Source organism: Macrotis lagotis, chromosome X (assembly GCF_037893015.1).
Source record: "Macrotis lagotis isolate mMagLag1 chromosome X, bilby.v1.9.chrom.fasta, whole genome shotgun sequence".
In the NCBI taxonomy this organism is placed as follows: Eukaryota; Metazoa; Chordata; class Mammalia; order Peramelemorphia; family Peramelidae; genus Macrotis; species Macrotis lagotis.
This window is the reverse complement of record NC_133666.1, coordinates 208,287,543-208,302,036: the sequence shown is the minus strand read 5'-3', so window position 1 is coordinate 208,302,036 and position 14,494 is coordinate 208,287,543. Positions and strand designations below refer to the sequence as shown.

Genomic DNA, 14,494 nt, shown 5'->3' with positions numbered 1-14,494 from the left:
TGTACATAGTTATTTGCATGATGTCTCCCCTATTAGACCAAGAGGTCCTCTGGGGATCAGGGAGCTATTTTTTTTTTTTTGCTTTTCTTTGTAACGGAAGCACTTATCAAAGTGCCTGGTATAGAAAGCTCTTAAAACCGATTAAACTCCTTGATGGACACACTTATTTCATCAGTGCAACAATCAGGGACAATTTGGGGCCGTCTGCAGTGGAGAATACCATCTGTATCCAGAGAAAGAACCGTGGAGTTTGAACAAAGTTCAAGGACTATTTCCTTTAATTTAGGGAAAAAAACCTGCTATCTTATTGTCTGATCTTGCTATCTCTTATACTTTGTCTCTTCCTTAAAGATATGATTTCTCTCTCAGCACACTCAATCTGGATCAATGTATACCATGGACACAATGTAAAAGACTGGCAAATTGCCTTCTGTGGGGGGGAGTAAGATGGAGGAAAATTGTAAAACTCAAAATAAATAAAATCGTTAATAAAAAAAAAAACTGCTTAAACTGACTTCTATTAGAATCCCTGGTTCCCCCTAAGTCTCAGGTCCAGTTTTCTGGGTGATGAAGCGTCTGCTGACGATTGCACCCAGCGCTGGCACCCCTGCCCACTTTTGCCTTTGCACCCTTCCCCCGCCTGATGCCCGGCTCAAAGGTGCCACTTAAGGCTGATGGATTACATGACTCAATAAACTATCAAGGCTCACACCAAAAGTTTTTTTTTAATTTAAAGATCTCAAAACCAAGAATGCCCCAAGCTGACCTATTAACCCTTCTCCGCGGCGATCCTAAAAATGGGTTTTACCTTTAAAGTTCTCTGGGAGAAAGAACAAAAACCCCCAAACCTAAGGAGCATAAGGAAGAAGCAGCTGACTCCGAGTCCAGGAAGCGGGCGGCCGGGGCCTCTCGCAGGCGGCGGGCCGCCCGGCTACTGCCCGGCCGCGCGCGGCGGAGCCCGCGGCTCCCTTCCCGGCCGCCCGCCCCGGCCGCCCGCCCGCGCCCCACCTGTCACTCATTACCTCCAGGCCCCCATCGGGCCCAGGTGAGCGCCCCGCCCCCCGGCTCACCTGAGGCAGCGGCGCGGCGGGGGGAGGGGCGGACCCCGGCGGGAGGCGCGCGCGGGCGAGGGGCACAGGAGCCGCGGCCCGCCGAAGGCCCAGGTCGCCCCCAGTCCGCGGCCGGCGCGCCCAGCAGCGTCCTCCACCTCCAAGATGGCCGCCTGCCACGTCGGCCCCCGCGGCCCCGCCTCTCCCCGGCTCCCCGCTCCAGCGCCCCCTCTGGCTCGGGGAGGTCGGTGCGGCCCAGGCCCGGGCCAGCGGGGGCGGCCGCGGGAGCGCGCGTGCGCACACTGCCCCGCCGAGGCGCAGCCGGCCTGTGCTGGCTCGGGGGTGCCGCGGCGGCGGGCGAGGCCCCTTGGACTTGACGTTGGGTGACAAGCACGGGCATGGGCGAGGAGGGCTGTGAAGACTCCCCGCGTTATTTCTGTTGCGTCTCCCAAACTGGAGCGCTTTGCCTTTCCTTGTCCAGCTTATTTTACAGATAAGGAAACTGAGGCACACGGGGTCGGACGGCTTGCCCAACTAGTCAGTGACTGGATGTTGCGCCAGTGAGCCCTGGCCCTCCCCTCTAGCTTCCTCACTGCCCAAACGCCGGGTCTGCAAGCACCTGGGGGGAGGTGAGGGCACGATCAGGATGCAAGGAGGTGAAACGGGGCGTTGTCCCAGAGAGAAGGCACCGCACCTGAGGGCTGGCAGGACCGGCGACGCCTGCCCTTGCAGGAAGACCATGACATCAGGGACGGATGCCGTGACCCACTGAATCTGAGGGGGGGCATTGTTGTGCCAAGCCACCAGTCTCACTCTGGAACGTGTGGGTCCAGGGACCACGTAAGAGTCAGGACTGGGGAGACATGCCCAAGGTCACACAGCTAGTAAGTGTCTGAGGCTGAATTGGAACTAGGGTCCTCCTGACTGGAGAGCCAGTGCTGGCTCTACAAAAAGTTGCGGTTTTTTGTCGTATTTTTTTTTTTAAGGATTGGTAAAAACCAGGGGCGGCTAGGTGGTGCAGTGGATAAAGCACCGGCCCTGGAGTCAGGAGGACCTGGGTTCAACACTTAATAATTACCTAGCTGTGTGGCCTTGGGCAAGTCACTTAACCCCATTTGTCTTGCAAAAAAAAAAAACAGATTAAGGTAAAAACCTGAAGTTGGGTTTTTTTTTGTTGTTTTCTGTTTTTTTGTGGAAAGCCTCTTGAAGGGGACACTTGAAGACAGCTAAGTCAGAGATAAAGAGGGAGAGAGGAATCAGTGAAAATGTGTGAAGTAAGATGGATTGTCCTGGGTAACACTGCTGCTATTTCAACATTTCACACTTCTCACTAAGTCTTGGATTTCCCTCCATCAGCTCAAATTTCAATTTAACAAAGAGAAATCTAAAAGTTCTTTATGAGATTTTGCTGGGGTCACTCCCAAGACCTCATGGAATTTCCATACTAACTGCTTCTCATCAGTGACTTTTTATTTTTAACCTCTGAACTGCTTTAAAACTACCTTGAGAATTGCCTCTATTGAGGGTATTAGAATGTGATTAGTAAAATATATCTTTATTATTAAATTATTAAATTAAATCTTTAGCTCTGATCATTTCTACTTGAAGCAAAATTGGAACTCACACATGTCTCATTACAAAGAACAGAAAAAGAAAATTTTATGTAAAATTACAGACAGCTTGAGGTTTTTAAGTGTGTGAAAATATCTATCTACATTGTACAGCTAATTACTTCCTTATCTGCCTCCCTATCTATGATTTGTCTTCTTGACAAATCCTTTCCGTGAATTTTCTTTAAATTATTCATTGATACTATTTCCTTCCTATTTTTTGGCATTGTCATCAGAAGGCTCACAGCTCCCTTAGAACAAGACAGTATACTCAAGAAAAACAAATGTACTTGTTGGCCATATCTGAAAACATTCTGTAGCCCCTCATTTCATTGTCAGGAGATGAGAAGCATGGGGTGGCTAGGTGGCAGGCATAGTGGATAGAGCACCAGCCCTGGAGTTGGGAGTACCTGAGTTCAAATCCAGCCTCAGACACTTAATAATTACCTAGCTGTGTGGCCTTGGGTAAGTCACTTAACCCCACTTGCCTTGCAAAAACCTAAAAAAAAAAGATATGAAAAGCTTGGTCATTGCAACAATGAGTTCTAAAGTCTTTCGGTGTTGTTTGCCTTTGTTATACTATAATGACATAATTCTCTAGGTTGGGTAGATTTTACTATGCATAAATTCAAACAAGTATTTCTAGGTTACTCTAAATCTATGTCTTACACAATTTCTTAGGACAGAACAATATTCCATTATATTTATATACTTCAACTTGTTTTATCACTCCCTATTTGACATACACACATTTTGTTCTAATTCCTTGCTGCAACAAAAAATGCTACTATTAATATTTTGGTACATATTAATATTTTGGTACATTCCCTCTTTTTAAAAATCTCTCTGGAATATATGCTTTGTAGTGATATCACTGGGTCAAAAGGGATACAGATTTTAGTGACTTTTTAATGTGTAGCTTGTATATTCTAGCCCTCTCTCTGAGAGCCAGGCTCTTAGTTCTGCTCCTGGAGATATAACTGTTGTCTGGAGAAAGTTCTAAGACTGTTTCTTCATTATAATCATGTCTCTCCTCTGATGAAATAAGCAAAGGATAAACAGAGCAACTGAAAAGACTAAGGAAAAAGAGAAGTGGCAGAAGATGTGTAGGGCCTTTTGAATACTTCAGCAACCATTCAACTTCCCTTTTACTGTGGTTAGCAGACTAGAGTCAATTTATGCATAAACCATAATCTCTCCCAGGTACTTCCTTTACACATCATCACAACTCTCCCAGAATTTCAGCTCATCTACCTGGAAAAGAACCGTCTAATGTATTTTGTGTGGATGACAGGCCCTCATTATATGCATATGGTTCCAAACATTCCAGAATGATTGGAATGCTTAGAAGCTCTATCAACCATAATATAGTATTCCTGTCATCATCTATAGGTAGCAACACTTGTCATTTTGTCTTTTTTATCACGTTTGACAATCTTATCAATGTAAAGTATATTTAACTTATTAGTGATTTAGAGCTTTTTTATATAGTTGATGATAGCTAGCTCTTTTAAGAAACACATCTCTAGAATATGTGGCTTTAAAGGGGAGAAAATTGGGGAGCAGCTAAGTGGCACAGTGGAAAGAGCACCAGCTCTGGAGTCAGGAATACCTGAGTTTGAATTTGACTTCAGACACTTAATAATTACCTAGCTGTGTGGCCTTGGGCAAGTCACTTTAACCCCATTGCTTGAGAAAAAAAGAGAAAGACTGATAAAAGGGAGAATATATAAATGTCATCTTCTGAATTATCAGACATATGTTATCACCAGATGGAGTGAATAAATAAACTGCTACTATCCTGTCTATATGTATTCTGTGCTGGTTTTTAACTGTGTTTATTTAGGACCCTATAAGAAAATAAAAGCAACAATTTTGGTGACCATGAAACAATTGACTAGTTCAACTTTCTTAGATTCCTATCTCCAAAAATAATCTAGTATACATGGAGTGAGTTTGTTAATTTAGAGAAGAATAAGTGAATGACTGATAAAGTTGCAGTCCTGTACCTTTGTCCTCTAAATTGAGAGGTCTACAGATACAGGCTAATGTTTGGGATATTTTCTGTATTATCTGTCTGTTTCTTGCACTTGAGAAACTTGCTAAATATCTTTATATTTAACCATTTTGCTGAAAAATAAGTCAGTCAGGCATCCACTTTGATTCACTGAGGAGCATAGCACTGTGATTTAGAATTTGACTATGGGGGGGAGGGTGTCATGTTTCAACAGGAGGTACTTCTTTATCTCTAGGTAAATACACAGACTAGGACTAAGACTCTTTCAAAACTTTGTAGCCCTTTATTTTATTTCCCACAGGCAAATAACCAAGAGATGAGATTTGTTTGTTTATTGAATTGACTTAACCACCCTTCCTATTTAAATTTCCTGTTTGGTTTTAAGCTAACATAAATCTTGAATGATCAGCAGGATACCTGTCATTAATATTGTTAATCTGATATAAACATCAAATCCAATTTGAGAAGTCATTCTTAACTATGAGATGCTATGTAGTCCCTTGCCAAGTAACACAATTCCAACAATCCTTAGATGTTGTTTATAGTGGTTAGTGGGAATTATGGAATCTAATCAATCTATTGGCAAATGGGGGGAAGGGGAGGGAATCCCAGGAAGAGCTGGTATGTTTAAGTCTGCTCTTGTTGAACACTATTTTTTTTTTGTGTGGCTTGGTGGATAGAGCCTCGGCCCTGGAGTCAGGAGGACCTGAGTTCAAATCCGACCTCAGACACTAAAGAATTGCCTAGCTGTGTGACCTTGGGCAAATCACTTCAACCCCATTGCCTTCCAACCTCCCCCACCAAAAAAACCCACTATGAATTTAAATGGCAATCTTCTACCTGTTCTTCCAAATAATCCTGACCATTTTTTGTACCTTAAAAAACTTTTTTTGGTTACATTTTAAGTTCCAAACTCTCTCCTTACACACACACACACACACACACACACACACACACACACACACAAACACACAGTCTTCTGCATCTTTTTATTTATCAGGTCTTTTTCTGGAGGCAGATAGTATCTTCTTTTATAAATCCTTTGAAGTTGATTTGTGTATTTAGAATTCTCAGAATACCTTAGTGGTTCACAGTTGTTTTTCAAACAATAATGCTGTTACTGTAAAATTCTCTTAGTTCAGTCATTTCACCCCTCATTAGTTCATTCAGTCTTCCCATATTTTTCTGAAATCAACCAGCTCATTGTTTCTTTTTTTCATCTTCTAGATTTTTCTTTTTATTATTTTTATTTCTTAAAAGATTTTATTTGAGTTTTACAATTTTTCCTCCCAATCTTACTCCCCCCCCCCCCCATGGAAAGCAACCTATCAGTCTTTAATTTGTTTCCATGTTGTACATTGATCCAAATTGCAGCTCATTATTTCTTATAGCACAGTAGTTTTCCATCACAATTACATACTACAACTTTAGTCATTCCTCAATTGATGAGCATCTCCTAAATTTCCAGTTCTTTGCTGTTATAAATATTTCAGAACATATAGGTCTTTTCCTTTTTCCTTTATCACCTCTGGAATAGAACTAATAACAGTGTAGCCAGGTCAAAGAGAATATAGTTTTGTAACTCTTTAGACATAAATTCAGTTTGCTTTCCATATTTGATGTACTGCCAATATTGTATTAGTGTTTCAAATTTTCCTCATCCCTTCCAACATTTGTGCCAATTGGATAGGTGTGGGATGATATTACAAAGTTGTTTTAATTTGCATTTCTCTAAATAATAACATTTTAGAGTATTTTTTCCACTTAATTATATATATTTTTGATATCTTCATTTAAAAATGCCTGTCCATATCCTTTGACTATTAATTAGGAAATGACTCATTCTTATAAATTTAACAAAGTTCTCTATAGATATGAGACTTTATCTGAGATACTGTCTACACATGCCTCCCCCGCCCAACCCTACCCCCCAAATTTTCTGCTTTTCTTATGATGGCTGTATTGGAGTTTTTTGCATAAAACTTTTAAAAATTAATGTAATCAACATTGTTCATTTTTATATCTCATAATGCTCTCTATTCTTAAATTATTTTCCTATCCATAAGTCTAATAGTAATTTGTTCCATGTTCTAAATTTTCTTATGATATCTTCTTTCTTATCTCAGTCTTGTATCTATTATCCTTTTCTTGATAAATGGTATAAGATATTGGTCTGTATCCAATTTTTGCCAGACTATTTTCCAGTTTTCCCAGCAATTTTTACCAAATAATGAATTTTTATCCCAAAAGCTTAAATCTTTACATTTACAAGTTTACTATAATTATTTACTACTGTGTATCATGCATATACTCTATTCCTATATTTCTATTCTGACCCACCTTTTTGTTTCTTATTTAGTATTAGATAGTTTTGATAATTATTGCCTTTTTATTTAGTTTAATATCAGGTACTGCTAAACCTCTTTACTTTTTTCATTAATTCCTTTGATATCCTTGATTTTTTGTTCTAAGTGAATTCTGTTTTTATTTTTTCTAGCTCAATGAAATAACTTTTTTGGTAATTTATTTGGGAAGGAATTGAATAAATATCTTATTTTAGGTAGAATTGTTATTTTTATGACCTTGTCTAACATGAACAATGACTATTTCTCCAATTATTTTACTTGTTGCATTTTTTTAAATCTTTGCTTCCTTCAGAAAAATTATATTTAATTTTTACCCCCAATTACATGTAAAAACAGTCTTTAACATTTGGGGGTTTTTTAGGTTTTGATTAACAAATTCTGTCCTTCCTGCCTTTCCTTCTCCTCTCCTTGATATACTAAGCAATGTGATATATATATATATATATATATATATATATATATATATATATATATATATAATACATGTGCAATCATAAAATATATTTCCATATTAGTCATTTTGTAGAAGAAAATTTTAAGAAAAACAAAAAAATGAAAGGGGAATAGAGAAAACAAATAGTAAAATGTGATTTTTTTCCCTCACTTGTAGGAATTTATTGTAAATAATTATAAAATAAGCAAAGATTAAATCTGTGACTAAAATATAATTTAAATACTGTGGCTTTTCAAATTATGATGGTAATGCAATTTGATAGGTCTATTTAAAAACTGAGTTATTTCCTATCATTTTCTAGAGAAGAGAGAGGGTTGTGTTATTTCTGTGAAAATTTCAGAGTTAAATTTTTAAGGAACTATAACACCCCACAAAATCCCAACTAGAATATTACATTATTTTTCATTTAAAAATTTTTTTTCATTATTTTAAAAAATGAAATATCCTGGTTGGGATTTTTTTTTTTGAGATTATAGCTCCTAAAGTTTAACTGTAATGATGCAAAATTCTCATCTTTGCCAAAATGTCTGGTAAAGGTTAAAAGAAAAGTCAAGGATTTAGTAGTATGATCAGGCCATCCTTCACAAGTGGCAAGGGGGGTTTGTATGTGTGGCTTGAAGCTAAACAAAATAGAATCTTTTCTCCCTTTTCCCTTCTCGAAGGGAGAGCTCCTACCAGAAAGGGAAGAAAGAATTTGAACCTAGATGTCACTCAGAGAAACAGTATATCAGACTAGAAATATTTATCTCCCTGCTTCCTTAAATATTATTTTTCTAGGGATAAGGTTTTGCTGGTTCAAGCTAATATTTAATTGCTGTTCATTGTTGGGGGAAAGTAGGACTTCTAGTTTTTTACCCAAAGCTTGAGCCCCTTCCAACCAAATGAACAGAAATAGTTCCTTGATGAACACACACATAGCAAGCAGCCAAGAAACCCATTTAGTCAAATAATGACAGAACAGAAATATAGAGAAAAGATAATTTAGCTCAATAAAGAGAGAGAGAGACAGACAGAGAGAGAGAGAGAGAGAGAGAGAGAGAGAGAGAGACAGACAGACAGAGAGACAGACAGACAAACAGACTCAGAATCCTCACTTCACCTGAAGTCTCTGGTGAACAAACTAGGAATATAGAGACATTATGGAGACTATAGCTCCTTTCATTTTGCCTTCTTCCCAGAGTCTTTTCCCTTCAATAACCTAAAGTAGGGTTGATATCGTCCATCTTCTTTCTTCAAGCTGAAAGCCAGAGGTATAGGATATATGAAGAGACTGAGCAAATAGAAAAAAGTCTCTCCCCTTAACTGCTCTCACCAGCTCCTTTGTACAGACTTGGAATATTAATCTCTATCAGTAAGGAGAAAGTCCCATACCAAGAGACTTTGGATTAGAATTACAGTAGAATATTTTAGAAAAGTTTAAGGAAACTTTAGATCATATTATAAGCAAAATAGGAGATTTTCATGCCTATAACCTTGTGAACTTTGGAGAAATACTTGTTTCCTCCTCAGAAAGTTAGTCAATTTTAAGTATTCTCTACTGGTCTCAGAATTTAAGTAGTAGTAGAATATCTAAATGAATAGATGAAATTACTTTGCCACATAAGATAATTCAGAAATGTATTCAATTGAATTAATATCATTTGATTGACAAAAAGTTTAATTGTAGTCTATGTTTTAAATCTATGATGCTACTTTATGTCTATGATTTCCTATCTAATGATTTGGGGAAAACATCTTGTAAGAAATTCTGTTAAGTTAAAATAGAGTTATAACTCATTTGTTGTAGTTTAGTTCCTCTTTTCATCTGAATATTTTGATTTTACAACTCTAAACTGTTACTCATTGACAGAATTGCCTTCTAATTATAAAGCATCTTTAAATAGGTATGCTCTGGTTTGTAAAAAATTAATCTGCCTGCTTGGCTTGTGAGAGGCTTTACCAGATTCTCTGAATTTTTGGACCAAGGTAAGGATTGCTCTGTGAAAAAAAAAGCCATTTGGAGGGGGGTATTGTTATGAGAGAAATTCTCATGTTGTGGGTAACTACTAACAAATATATGTTTACCACAATGCAAAAATTATGAAAGTAAAAAAATTTAGATTTTATTATTTTGCTCAAGCATAGGGTTAGATCTCAGAGAAAACTTAAAAGTTATGAGGATTTTAACAAGATATCTTTTTTTTTTTAGATTTTTCAAGGCAATAGGGTTAAGTGGCTTGCCCAATGCCACACGGCTAGGTAATTATTAAGTGTCTGAGGCTGGATTTGAACTCAGGTACTCCTGACTCCAAGGCCAGTGCTCTATCCACTGTTCTACCTAGCCACCCAGTAACAAGATATCTTATAGACAAAATTATGTCATTGCAACAAAAATCATAATTTTACATATTGCAATCTCATATATTCCTCTTAGACCAAAAAAATTAAAGAGAAGCTAATTCTATAATCCCATACTTCCTTCCTTATAAAATTCAAACAATCTTGATTAAATAGAGTTATAATCTCTTGCATCCCCTTTGGAAACAAACCTTGGCAAACAAACTCTATAGATAAACCAAGTTAGGCTACAAATTAAACTGTAACTACAGGATTCACAAATAAACCACTTGAGTTGCTGTCAAGAACTCAAGAACAATTGAGGTTCTTCTTCAGGTTTCTTATCTATGGAATGCTTGAGGCTCTTTGTAAATTTTCTCATCCTATGGGAGGGGGTTTTGATGAAGGTGAAGTTAGGTAGACTTTTAGTTTACCAGAATTTGGTAGAGGAATGGCTCTGAGGTTTTTTTTGTTTTTGTTTTTCAATTGATATTTTATTTTATTTTTCCAATTATTCCAATATATTTCCAATTCAAAATTCCAAAATTTCCAATTTTCTTTTGAAAGCTTTTCAACATTCACCCACATTCATATGCATATTTTTAAGTTATATAATTTCCTTCCACTCTTCCTTCCCACCCCCTCCCCTCAGCAGCAAGCAGTCAGGTGAACATTGCCCATACACATTTGTAACTAACATGTTTCCACATTAGTCATTTTCAGTGTGAGGAAAGAGGATTAAAGGAAAAGAAAGAAAACCATGTTTTAGGAAAGAAATACAAAGAGAAAATTTTAAAAAGTGAATATAGTGTTCATTCAGATGTAGAGTTGGGTTTTTTGGTTTTGTTTTGTTTTCTTTTGTTTTTCCTCTGAATGGGGATAGCATTTTCCACAGCACATCTCCTAGGGTTATCCTAGCTCTCTGAGCTGCTGAGAGGAGCTGCTTCCATCATGGTTGATCAATTCACATTATTGTTAATGTGTACAATGTTCTCTTGATACTGTTCTTTTTGCTCAGCATCAGTTCCTGTAATTCATTCCTGCTTCTCTAGAGTCCAACCATTCATGGTTTTTTAATAGAACATTGGTACTCCATTACATTCATATGTATGTATATCTATATCTATATCTATATCTATATCTATATCTATATCTATATCTATATCTATATCTATATCTATATCTATATCTATCTCATACCTTGAGCAATCATTTCCCAATTGATGAGCATCCCCTTAATTTCCAATTCTTTGCCACTATAAAAAGAGCTGATATGAATATTTGGAACACATGGAACTTTCCCCATTTTTAATGATTTCTTCTGGATATAGACTTAGTATTGGTATTATTGGGTCATAAGGTATGAACAGTTTTTTTGCTCTTTGGGAATAGTTCCCTATTGCTCTCCAAAATGGTTGGATCACTTTCCAACTCCACCAACAATGCATTAACACAACCCACAACCTCTCCAACATTGATCATTTTTGCTTTTTGTCATCTTTAGCTCCAAGTTTTAAATAATAAAAGGAAATGAAAAATTTCTACAACAGTATGTCAGTGAATTTCTGAATTCTACCTTGAGACTAGAAATAATTTTCTTACAGAGGCACTAAACTTCCTTCCAAATATAAACACTCACTGTTGAAGTGGAAGAATTACTTTAAATTTGCTTATAGTACAGAAATGAATGATTCATCTGACTACTTATTATTGCCCCTGGGGTCCATTCTTCTGTAGGCCACCCAGCTAGCACTCTATGCCTGCTGTCCCAATCTGCATCCTTGAGGCTCCCATTTTGGCCTGCTAAGGTCAATTTGTAGCCCCTCTGCCAGAATGGGAACCAATACTACAAGGACCTGAATTCTTCTGACAATGCTAAGACAGTATGATTATAGGTCTGTACATTATTGTATTGTCCCTTCTCTCCTTTGTTTGGCAGCAGGGCAGTGGATGCTGCTGCTGAGGAACAACACAAAAAAAAACCAATGAGGTCAAGGACTCCTTTTGGCAAGTACATACATTCTGTTTGCCAGGTATATTCAGGAATCATTTCTGCTGCAATTAGGAAAATGTTCCTGAGGCCTGAGTTTGTGCTCAGAAAGAGTTTCAGTTCACAAGTCAGAAGATAGAGTGTCAATATAGTTTTCCAATATTCATCCATTTGCAAATATATGAATCCACATTTTTTTATCACATTCCCTTCCTTCTCCCTCCCCATGGCATTGAACAACAGTATGGTAAAAGTTGTACACATACCTTCATGTTTTGTTTTGTTTTTAAGTTTTTTTTGCAAGGCAATGGGGCTAAGTGACTTGCCCAAGGCCACATAAGCTAGGTAATTATTAAGTGTCTCAGGCTGGATTTGAACTCAGATCCTCTTGACTACTGGCCCAATTCTCTATTCACTGTGCCACCTAGCTGCCCCTATATACCTTCATGTTTAACATTTACGTATTGGTCATTTTGTGAAAGAAGAAGAATTAAAACCAAGAGGAAAGGCAAAAAAATAAGATGTTTTTTGGTTTGTTTTTGTAAGACAATGGAGTTAAAGTGACTTGCCCAAAGTCATATAGCTAGGTAATTATTAAATGTCTGAGGTCACATTTGAACTCAGGTCTCTCTGATTCCAGGGCTGGTACTTTATCCAATTCTTTGGAGTGGAAACCTTTTAAACTGATGTGGTGTCCCAGTCTGTTATCAGCAGACTAAATGGAATACAACTGGTACATTTATTTATATTCCCAATTCCAGAAATATCTCTGGTTTCCTGGGGAGAATTTAGCATTGTGCTTTCAAGGCTCTCCCACACTGACTTGCAATAGAGGATCACAACAAAATTCCTAAACAAAATTCAAATAGTTTGTTTAGCACAGTTATTAGACCTAAAGTTCTAGAAATCTGCCTTCTTATGCCACCCCTCAGGGGCTGACTGTGATTGTGTACAATTAGAGAACTGAAGATTTCCCATTCAGCTGCACTGTCATTTTCAAAAAGCCATTCAAAACCAAACAGTTCACACAAATACTGTCACTCTTAAATTGGGATAGCACTTGTTTTCAGAAAGCCTTTCTGATGCCACCACCTTCAAGGCAATTGGATGATGATAACTGTTAGCAATACAAAGGTTCCCCAGTTCAGAAAGGGTTAGAACCCAACTAATTCTTCTGAACATGTTCTTTTCTTTTCATTTCTTTTTTAGTTTTTTTGGCTAGGCAATAGGGTTAAGTGGCTTGCCCAAGGCCACACAACTAGGTAATTATTAAGTATCTGAAGCTGCATTTGAACTCACGTACTCCTGACTCCAGGGCCAGTGCTCTATCCACTGTTCTTTACTAATGAGGAGAACATTTCATTCTCCACCCCCACCCCCCCCCATCAATTCTTTCAGGTTTCTTTGAAGGCAAATGGAGTTCTGAGGAGTTCCATTAGTAGAGTTTGGTGAAGGCTTTAAATGATTTTTCCTTATGCCTTATGAGCCCTAACCCTGTTCTTTATTCTCACCATAGGAATTGGAAGCACCTTAGTGCTTGTCATCTTTTGAGGTTCCTTCAGTTCAAATATATCACCAAATCAAAATTCTGATAATTTATTGACTTAGAGCCTCTCCCCTCAAAATGATAGTTTTTTTTTTGCTTCCTCAATGAACTCAGTGTTTGGCACAGTCTTTCTCTCCATCCCAACTCCTGCTTTCATGGTATTGTTCTTGTCCATGGGTTTTTTTTAGGTTTTTTTTTTTTTTTTGCGAAGCAAATGGGGTTAAGTGGCTTGCCCAAGGCCACACAACTAGGCAATTATTAAGTGTCTGAGACTGGATTTGAACCCAGGTACTCCCTGACTCCAGGGCCGGTGCTTTATCCACTTCGCCACCTAGCCGACCCTCATGAGGTTTTCTTGCAAAGATACTGGAGTGGTTGCCATTTCCTTCTTCAGTGGATTAAGGCAAACAGAGATTAAGTGATTTATTCAAGTTCACTCAGCAAAAAAGTATCTGAGACCAGACTTGAGCTCAAGCCAGTCTGACTCCAATCCACCAATCTTACACTCACATTAGGAACTTCAACATACACCTTTATTTCCCCATTCCTCAATTTACTCATTCCCACAGCGAATTTGTAACCTACACATAGAGATAGTCATACTCTTGATCTTGGCATCACTAAATAAATATTTCTTAAGCATATGTGAGGCACCGTACTAAGTCCTAGAGGTTCAAAGAAACAGTCCCTGATTTTTAAGGAGCCCACAATATAATGGAGGAGTAACAAAAAGTACATGCTTAAAGCAGATTTTTTTTATTATTACACATACTATCTAGTACTATAGAAATACTGACTCTACTTACAATTCTCAATATATACCATCAAACTTTGTTAATCAACATGCAAATTCATGATAATACTCCTTCTTTATTGAGGCTGATGTTCTAATATGTGTCCATTAAGCAACATATTTTTAAATGACCTGTAATGCTTGAATCTCCAACTTCAGGGATGAGGGAATGAGTTTTGGTAACCATTCAGAAGCAGATCAATGTCTGAGATGATTACATCTAAGTTATGATTAATGACTGATTACCTAAGTTTCTGATGAAAGGAACTTATCAGTCAAAATTTTATTTTCTGAACATCAGTAGCAAGTATTTATCAATTATTTATCAGATTTAGACTATGGGAAGCATAATT

At 37.8% G+C, this 14,494-nt stretch overlaps 1 protein-coding gene across 2 annotated transcripts in view; it reads right to left on the bottom strand.

Annotated features, from left to right (window-relative positions):
* Window positions 1-1,197, bottom strand: part of PRRC1 (proline rich coiled-coil 1) — a 39,123-nt gene extending 37,926 nt beyond the window's left edge. The window contains exon 1 of one of the 2 annotated variants that reach the window (XM_074207142.1): window positions 1,071-1,197. The gene's annotated coding sequence lies outside the window, so the exon portion shown is untranslated. Of the gene's footprint in view, window positions 1-808; window positions 875-1,070 lie in introns of those variants that run through there. The other variant, XM_074207143.1, reaches the window with a different exon arrangement.
* Window positions 1,198-14,494: the final 13,297 nt, after the last annotated feature.